Raw genomic sequence first — 9321 nt, 5'->3', positions numbered from 1 at the left:
TCAGATGTAGCGTAAAAAGTCAAAACTTTTCCACAATACGTGACAACCATTAAATTTCTAAGCTTGCGTGGCTAAATGTTTAGCGCGTTCGGCTGTTAACCAATAGGTTGGTGGTTCGAGCCCACCCGGGAGCGGTGTTAAGGGATCTTAAATGTAACGTAAAAAGTCAGAGTTTTTCCACAATACCTGACGAACATTTAATTTTTGGGCTTCCGTGGCGCAATGGTTAGCGCGTTCAGCTGTTAACCGAAAGGTTGGTGGTTCGAGCCCACCCGGGAGAGGTGACGTGGGGTCTCAGATGTAGCGTAAAAAGTCAAAACTTTTCCACAATACGTGACAACCATTTAATTTCTGAGCTTCCGTGGCTCAATGGTTAGCGCGTTCGGCTGTTAACCAATAGGTTGGTGGTTCGAGCCCACCCGGGAGAGGTGACGTGGGGTCTCAGATGTAGCGTGAAAAGTCATAACTTTTCCCCTATACGTGACAACCATTTAATTTCTGAGCTCCCGTGGCTCAATGGTTGTCGCGTTCGGCTGTTAACCAATAGGTTGGTGGTTCGAGCCCACCCGGGAGAGGTGACGTGGGGTCTCAGATGTAGCGTAAAAAGTCAAAACTTTTCCACAATACGTGACAACCATTTAATTTCTGAGCTTCCGTGGCTCAATAGTTAGCGCGATCGGCTGTTAACCAATAGGTTCGTGGTTCGAGCCTACCCGGGAGCGGTGTTAAGGGATCTTAAATGTAACGTAAAAAGTCAGAGTTTTTCCACAATACCTGACGAACATTTAATTTTTGGGCTTCCGTGAAGCAATGGTTAGCGCGTTCGGTTGTTAACCGAAAGGTTGGTGGTTCGAGCGCACCCGGGAGCGGTGTTGTGTAGTCTCAAATGTAACGTAAAAAGAAAAGTTTTCCACAATACCTGACAAACATTTAATTTTTGGGCTTCCGTGGCGCAATGGTTAGCGCGTTCAGCTGTTAACCGAAAGGTTGGTGGTTCGAGCCCACCCGGGAGAGGTGTTGTGGGGTCTCAGATGTAGCGTGAAAAGTCATAACTTTTCCACAATACCTGACAACCATTTAATTTCTGAGCTTCCGTGGCTCAATGGTTAGCGCGTTCGGCTGTTAACCAACAGGTTGGTTGTTCAAGCCCACCCGGGAGCGGTGTTAAGGGATCTCAAATGTAACGTAAAAAGTCACAGTTTTTCCACAATACCTGACGAACATTTAATTTTTGGGCTTCCGTGACGCAATGGTTAGCGCGTTCAGCTGTTAACCGAAAGGTTGGTGGTTCGAGCCCACCCGGGAGAGGTGTTGTGGGGTCTCAGATGTAGCGTAAAAAGTCAAAACTTTTCCACAATACGTGACAACCATTAAATTTCTAAGCTTGCGTGGCTAAATGTTTAGCGCGTTCGGCTGTTAACCAATAGGTTGGTGGTTCGAGCCCACCCGGGAGCGGTGTTAAGGGATCTTAAATGTAACGTAAAAAGTCAGAGTTTTTCCACAATACCTGACGAATATTTAATTGTTGGGCTTCCGTGGCGCAATGGTTAGCGCGTTCGGTTGTTAACCGAAAGGTTGGTGGTTCGAGCGCACCCTGGAGCGGTGTTGTGTAGTCTCAAATGTAACGTAAAAAGAAAAGTTTTTCCACAATACCTGACGAACATTTAATTTTTGGGCTTCCGTGGCGCAATGGTTAGCGCGTTCAGCTGTTAACCGAAAGGTTGGTGGTTCGAGCCCACCCGGGAGAGGTGTTGTGGGGTCTCAGATGTAGCGTGAAAAGTCATAACTTTTCCACAATACCTGACAACCATTTAATTTCTGAGCTTCCGTGGCTCAATGGTTAGCGCGTTCGGCTGTTAACCAACAGGTTGGTTGTTCAAGCCCACCCGGGAGCGGTGTTAAGGGATCTCAAATGTAACGTAAAAAGTCAGAGTTTTTCCACAATACCTGACGAACATTTAATTTTTGGGCTTCCGTGACGCAATGGTTAGCGCGTTCAGCTGTTAACCGAAAGGTTGGTGGTTCGAGCGCACCCGGGAGAGGTGTTGTGGGGTCTCAGATGTAGCGTGAAAAGTCATAACTTTTCCACAATACCTGACAACCATTTAAATTCTGAGCTTCCGTGGCTCAATGGTTAGCGCGTTCGGCTGTTAACCAACAGGTTGGTTGTTCAAGCCCACCCGGGAGCGGTGTTAAGGGATCTCAAATGTAACGTAAAAAGTCAGAGTTTTTCCACAATACCTGACGAACATTTAATTTTTGGGCTTCCGTGGCGCAATGGTTAGCGCGTTCAGCTGTTAACCGAAAGGTTGGTGGTTCGAGCCCACCCGGGAGAGGTGTTGTGGGGTCTCAGATGTAGCGTGAAAAGTCATAACTTTTCCACAATACCTGACAACCATTTAATTTCTGAGCTTCCGTGGCTCAATGGTTAGCGCGTTCGGCTGTTAACCAACAGGTTGGTTGTTCAAGCCCACCCGGGAGCGGTGTTAAGGGATCTCAAATGTAACGTAAAAAGTCAGAGTTTTTCCACAATACCTGACGAACATTTAATTTTTGGGCTTCCGTGACGCAATGGTTAGCGCGTTCAGCTGTTAACCGAAAGGTTGGTGGTTCGAGCCCACCCGGGAGAGGTGTTGTGGGGTCTCAGATGTAGCGTAAAGTCAAAACGTTTCCACAATACGTGACAACGATTAAATTTCTAAGCTTGCGTGGCTAAATGTTTAGCGCGTTCGGCTGTTAACCAATAGGTTGGTGGTTCGAGCCCACCCGGGAGCGGTGTTAAGGGATCTTAACTGTAACGTTAAAAGTCAGAGTTTTTCCACAATACCTGACGAATATTTAATTGTTGGGCTTCCGTGGCGCAATGGTTAGCGCGTTCGGTTGTTAACCGAAAGGTTGGTGGTTCGAGCGCACCCTGGAGCGGTGTTGTGTAGTCTCAAATGTAACGTAAAAAGAAAAGTTTTTCCACAATACCTGACGAAAATTTAATTTTTGGGCTTCCGTGGCGCAATGGTTAGCGCGTTCAGCTGTTAACCAAAAGGTTGGTGGTTCGAGCCCACCCGGGAGAGGTGACGTGGGGTCTCAGATGTAGCGTGAAAAGTCATAACTTTTCCACAATACCTGACAACCATTTAATTTCTGAGCTTCCGTGGCTCAATGGTTAGCGCGTTCGGCTGTTAACCAATAGGTTGGTGGTTCGAGCCCACCCGGGAGCGGTGTTAAGGGACCTCAAATGTAACGTAAAAAGTCAGAGTTTTTCCACAATACCTGACGAACATTTAATTTCTGAGCTTCCGTGGCTCAATGGTTAGCGCGTTCGGCTGTTAACCAATAGGTTGGTGGTTCGAGCCCACCCAGGAGCGGTGACGTGGGGTCTCAGATGTAGCGTGGAAAGTCATAACTTTTCCCCTATACGTGACAACCATTTAATTTCTGAGCTCCCGTGGCTCAATGGTTGTCGCGTTCGGCTGTTAACCAATAGGTTGGTGGTTCGAGCCCACCCGGGAGAGGTGACGTGGGGTCTCAGATGTAGCGTAAAAAGTCAAAACTTTTCCACAATACGTGACAACCATTTAATTTCTGAGCTTCCGTGGCTCAATGGTTAGCGCGTTCGGCTGTTAACCAATAGGTTCGTGGTTCGAGCCCACCCGGGAGCGGTGTTAAGGGATCTTAAATGTAACGTAGAAAGTCAGAGTTTTTCCACAATACCTGACGAACATTTAATTTTTGGGCTTCCGTGAAGCAATGGTTAGCGCGTTCGGTTGTTAACCGAAAGGTTGGTGGTTCGAGCGCACCCGGGAGCGGTGTTGTGTAGTCTCAAATGTAACGTAAAAAGAAAAGTTTTCCACAATACCTGACGAACATTTAATTTTTGGGATTCCGTGGCGCAATGGTTAGCGCGTTCAGCTGTTAACCGAAAGGCTGGTAGTTCGAGCCCACCCGGGAGAGGTGTTGTGGGGTCTCAGATGTAGTGTGAAAAGTCATAACTTTTCCACAATACCTGACAACCATTTAATTTCTGAGCTTCCGTGGCTCAATGGTTAGCGCGTTCGGCTGTTAACCAACAGGTTGGTTGTTCAAGCCCACCCGGGAGCGGTGTTAAGGGATCTCAAATGTAACGTAAAAAGTCAGAGTTATTCCACAATACCTGACGAACATTTAATTTTTGGGCTTCCGTGACGCAATGGTTAGCACGTTCAGCTGTTAACCGAAAGGTTGGTGGTTCGAGCCCACCCGGGAGAGGTGTTGTGGGGTCTCAGATGTAGCGTAAAAAGTCAAAACGTTTCCACAATACGTGACAACGATTAAATTTCTAAGCTTGCGTGGCTAAATGTTTAGTGCGTTCGGCTGTTAACCAATAGGTTGGTGGTTCGAGCCCACCCGGGAGCGGTGTTAAGGGATCTTAACTGTAACGTAAAAAGTCAGAGTTTTTCCACAATACCTGACGAATATTTAATTGTTGGGCTTCCGTGGCGCAATGGTTAGCGCGTTCGGTTGTTAACCGAAAGGTTGGTGGTTCGAGCCCACCCGGGAGCGGTGTTAAGGGACCTCAAATGTAACGTAAAAAGTCAGGGTTTTTCCACAATACCTGACGAACATTTAATTTTTGGGCTTCCGAGGCGCAATGGTTAGCGCGTTCAGCTGTTAACCGAAAGGTTGGTGGTTCGAGCCCACCCGGGAGAGGTGACTTGGGGTCTCAGATGTAGCGTAAAAAGTCAAAACTTTTCCACAATACGTGACAACCATTTAATTTCTGAGCTTCCGTGGCTCAATGGTTAGCGCGTTCGGCTGTTAACCAATAGGTTGGTGGTTCGAGCCCACCCGGGAGAGGTGACGTGGGGTCTCAGATGTAGCGTGAAAAGTCATAACTTTTCCCCTATACGTGACAACCATTTAATTTCTGAGCTCCCGTGGCTCAATGGTTGTCGCGTTCGGCTGTTAACCAATAGGTTGGTGGTTCGAGCCCACCCGGGAGACGTGACGTGGGGTCTCAGTTGTAGCGTAAAAAGTCAAAACTTTTCTACAATACGTGACAACCATTTAATTTCTGAGCTTCCGTGGCTCAATAGTTTGCGCGTTCGGCTGTTAACCAATAGGTTCGTGGTTCGAGCCTACCCGGGAGCGGTGTTAAGGGATCTTAAATGTAACGTAAAAAGTCAGAGTTTTTCCATAATACCTGACGAACATTTAATTTTTGGGCTTCCGTGAAGCAATGGTTAGCGCGTTCGGTTGTTAACCGAAAGGTTGGTGGTTCGAGCGCACCCAGGAGCGGTGTTGTGTAGTCTCAAATGTAACGTAAAAAGAAAAGTTTTCCACAATACCTGACGAACATTTAATTTTTGGGCTTCCGTGGCGCAATGGTTAGCGCGTTCAGCTGTTAACCAATAGGTTCGTGGTTCGAGCCTACCCGGGAGCGGTGTTAAGGGATCTTAAATGAAACGTAAAAAGTCAGAGTTTTTCCACAATACCTGAGGAACATTTAATTTTTGGGCTTCTGTGAAGCAATGGTTAGTGCGTTCAGCTGTTAACCGAAAGGTTGGTGGTTCGAGCCCACCCGGGAGAGGTGTTGTGGGGTCTCAGATGTAGCGTAAAAAGTCAAAACTTTTCCACAATACGTGACAACCATTACATTTCTAAGCTTGCGTGGCTAAATGTTTAGCGCGTTCGGCTGTTAACCAATAGGTTGGTGGTTCGAGCCCACCCGGGAGCGGTGTTAAGGGATCTTAAATGTAACGTAAAAAGTCAGAGTTTTTCCACAATACCTGACGAATATTTAATTGTTGGGCTTCCGTGGCGCAATGGTTAGCGCGTTCGGTTGTTAACCGAAAGGTTGGTGGTTCGAGCGCACCCTGGAGCGGTGTTGTGTAGTCTCAAATGTAACGTAAAAAGAAAAGTTTTTCCACAATACCTGACGAACATTTAATTTTTGGGCTTCCGTGGCGCAATGGTTAGCGCGTTCAGCTGTTAACCAAAAGGTTGGTGGTTCGAGCCCACCCGGGAGAGGTGACGTGGGGTCTCAGATGTAGCGTGAAAAGTCATAACTTTTCCACAATACCTGACAACCATTTAATTTCTGAGCTTCCGTGGCTCAATGGTTAGCGCGTTCGGCTGTTAACCAATAGGTTGGTGGTTCGAGCCCACCCGGGAGCGGTGTTAAGGGACCTCAAATGTAGCGTAAAAAGTCAGAGTTTTTCCAGAATACCTGACGAACATTTAATTTTTGGGCTTCCGTAGCGCAATGGTTAGCGCGTTAAGCTGTTAACCGAAAGGTTGGTGGTTCGAGCCCACCCGGGAGAGGTGACGTGGGGTCTCAGATGTAGCGTAAAAAGTCAAAACTTTTCCACAATACGTGACAACCATTTAATTTCTGAGCTTCCGTGGCTCAATGGTTAGCGCGTTCGGCTGTTAACCAATAGGTTGGTGGTTCGAGCCCATCCGGGAGAGGTGACGTGGGGTCTCAGATGTAGCGTGAAAAGTCATAACTTTTCCCCTATACGTGACAACCATTTAATTTCTGAGCTCCCGTGGCTCAATGGTTGTCGCGTTCGGCTGTTAACCAATAGGTTGGTGGTTCGAACCCACCCGGGAGAGGTGACGTGGGGTCTCAGATGTAGCGTAAAAAGTCAAAACTTTTCCACAATACGTGACAACCATTTAATTTCTGAGCTTCCGTGGCTCAATAGTTAGCGCGATCGGCTGTTAACCAATAGGTTCGTGGATCGAGCCTACCCGGGAGCGGTGTTAAGGGATCTTAAATGTAACGTAAAAAGTCAGAGTTTTTCCACAATACCTGACGAACATTTAATTTTTGGGCTTCCGTGAAGTAATGGTTAGCGCGTTCGGTTGTTAACCGAAAGGTTGGTGGTTCGAGCGCACCCGGGAGCGGTGTTGTGTAGTCTCAAATGTAACGTAAAAAGAAAAGTTTTCCACAATACCTGACGAACATTTAATTTTTGGGCTTCCGTGGCGCAATGGTTAGCGCGTTCAGCTGTTAACCGAAAGGTTGGTGGTTCGAGCCCACCCGGGAGAGGTGTTGTGGGGTCTCAGATGTAGCGTGAAAAGTCATAACTTTTCCACAATACCTGACAACCATTTAATTTCTGAGCTTCCGTGGCTCAATGGTTAGCGCGTTCGGCTGTTAACCAACAGGTTGGTTGTTCAAGCCCACCCGGGAGCGGTGTTAAGGGATCTCAAATGTAACGTAAAAAGTCAGAGTTTTTCCACAATACCTGACGAACATTTAATTTTAGGGCTTCCGTGACGCAATGGTTAGCGCGTTCAGCTGTTAACCGAAAGGTTGGTGGTTCGAGCCCACCCGGGAGAGGTGTTGTGGGGTCTCAGATGTAGCGTAAAAAGTCAAAACTTTTCCACAATACGTGACAACCATTAAATTTCTAAGCTTGCGTGGCTAAATGTTTAGCGCGTTCGGCTGTTAACCAATAGGTTGGTGGTTCGAGCCCACCCGGGAGCGGTGTTAAGGGATCTTAAATGTAACGTAAAAAGTCAGAGTTTTTCCACAATACCTGACGAATATTTAATTGTTGGGCTTCCGTGGCGCAATGGTTAGCGCGTTCGGTTGTTAACCGAAAGGTTGGTGGTTCGAGCGCACCCTGGAGAGGTGTTGTGTAGTCTCAAATGTAACGTAAAAAGAAAAGTTTTTCCACAATACCTGACGAACATTTAATTTTTGGGCTTCCGTGGCGCAATGGTTAGCGCGTTCAGCTGTTAACCGAAAGGTTGGTGGTTCGAGCCCACCCGGGAGAGGTGACGTGGGGTCTCAGATGTAGCGTAAAAAGTCAAAACTTTTCCACAATACGTGACAAACATTTAATTTCTGAGCTTCCGTGGCTCAATGGTTAGCGCTTTCGGCTGTTAACCAATAGGTTGGTGGTTCGAGCCCACCCGGGAGCGGTGTTAAGGGACCTCAAATATAACGTAAAAAGTCAGAGTTTTTCCACAATACCTGACGAACATTTAATTTTTGGGCTTCCGTGGCGCAATGGTTAGCGCGTTCAGCTGTTAACCAAAAGGTTGGTGGTTCGAGCCCACCCGGGAGAGGTGACGTGGGGTCTCAGATGTAGCGTGAAAAGTCATAACTTTTCCACAATACCTGACAACCATTTAATTTCTGAGCTTCCGTGGCTCAATGGTTAGCGCGTTCGGCTGTTAACCAATAGGTTGGTGGTTCGAGCCCACCCGGGAGCGGTGTTAAGGGACCTCAAATGTAACGTAAAAAGTCAGGGTTTTTCCACAATACCTGACGAACATTTAATTTTTGGGCTTCCGAGGCGCAATGGTTAGCGCGTTCAGCTGTTAACCGAAAGGTTGGTGGTTCGAGCCCACCCGGGAGAGGTGACTTGGGGTCTCAGATGTAGCGTAAAAAGTCAAAACTTTTCCACAATACGTGACAACCATTTAATTTCTGAGCTTCCGTGGCTCAATGGTTAGCGCGTTCGTATGTTAACCAATAGGTTGGTGGTTCGAGCCCACCCGGGAGAGGTGACGTGGGGTCTCAGATGTAGCGTGAAAAGTCATAACTTTTCCCCTATACGTGACAACCATTTAATTTCTGAGCTCCCGTGGCTCAATGGTTGTCGCGTTCGGCTGTTAACCAATAGGTTGGTGGTTCGAGCCCACCCGGGAGAGGTGACGTGGGGTCTCAGATGTAGCGTGAAAAGTCATAACTTTTCCCCTATACGTGACAACCATTTAATTTCTGAGCTCCCGTGGCTAAATGGTTGTCGCGTTCGGCTGTTAACCAATAGGTTGGTGGTTCGAGCCCACCCGGGAGAGGTGACGTGGGGTCTCAGATGTAGCGTAAAAAGTCAAAACTTTTCCACAATACGTGACAACCATTAAATTTCTAAGCTTGCGTGGCTAAATGTTTAGCGCGTTCGGCTGTTAACCAATAGGTTGGTGGTTCGAGCCCACCCGGGAGCGGTGTTAAGGGATCTTAAATGTAACGTAAAAAGTCAGAGTTTTTCCACAATACCTGACGAATATTTAATTGTTGGGCTTCCGTGGCGCAATGGTTAGCGCGTTCGGTTGTTAACCGAAAGGTTGGTGGTTCGAGCGCACCCTGGAGCGGTGTTGTGTAGTCTCAAATGTAACGTAAAAAGAAAAGTTTTTCCACAATACCTGACGAACATTTAATTTTTGGGCTTCCGTGGCGCAATGGTTAGCGCGTTCAGCTGTTAACCGAAAGGTTGGTGGTTCGAGCCCACCCGGGAGAGGTGACGTGGGGTCTCAGATGTAGCGTAAAAAGTCAAAACTTTTCCACAATACGTGACAAACATTTAATTTCTGAGCTTCCGTGGCTCA

This window comes from Phalangium opilio, unplaced genomic scaffold (genome assembly GCF_054372755.1).
Source record: "Phalangium opilio isolate 3A_F unplaced genomic scaffold, DU_Popi_V2 ptg000017l_1, whole genome shotgun sequence".
Taxonomy (NCBI): Eukaryota; Metazoa; Arthropoda; class Arachnida; order Opiliones; family Phalangiidae; genus Phalangium; species Phalangium opilio.
Note: the sequence above shows the minus strand (reverse complement) of the source record.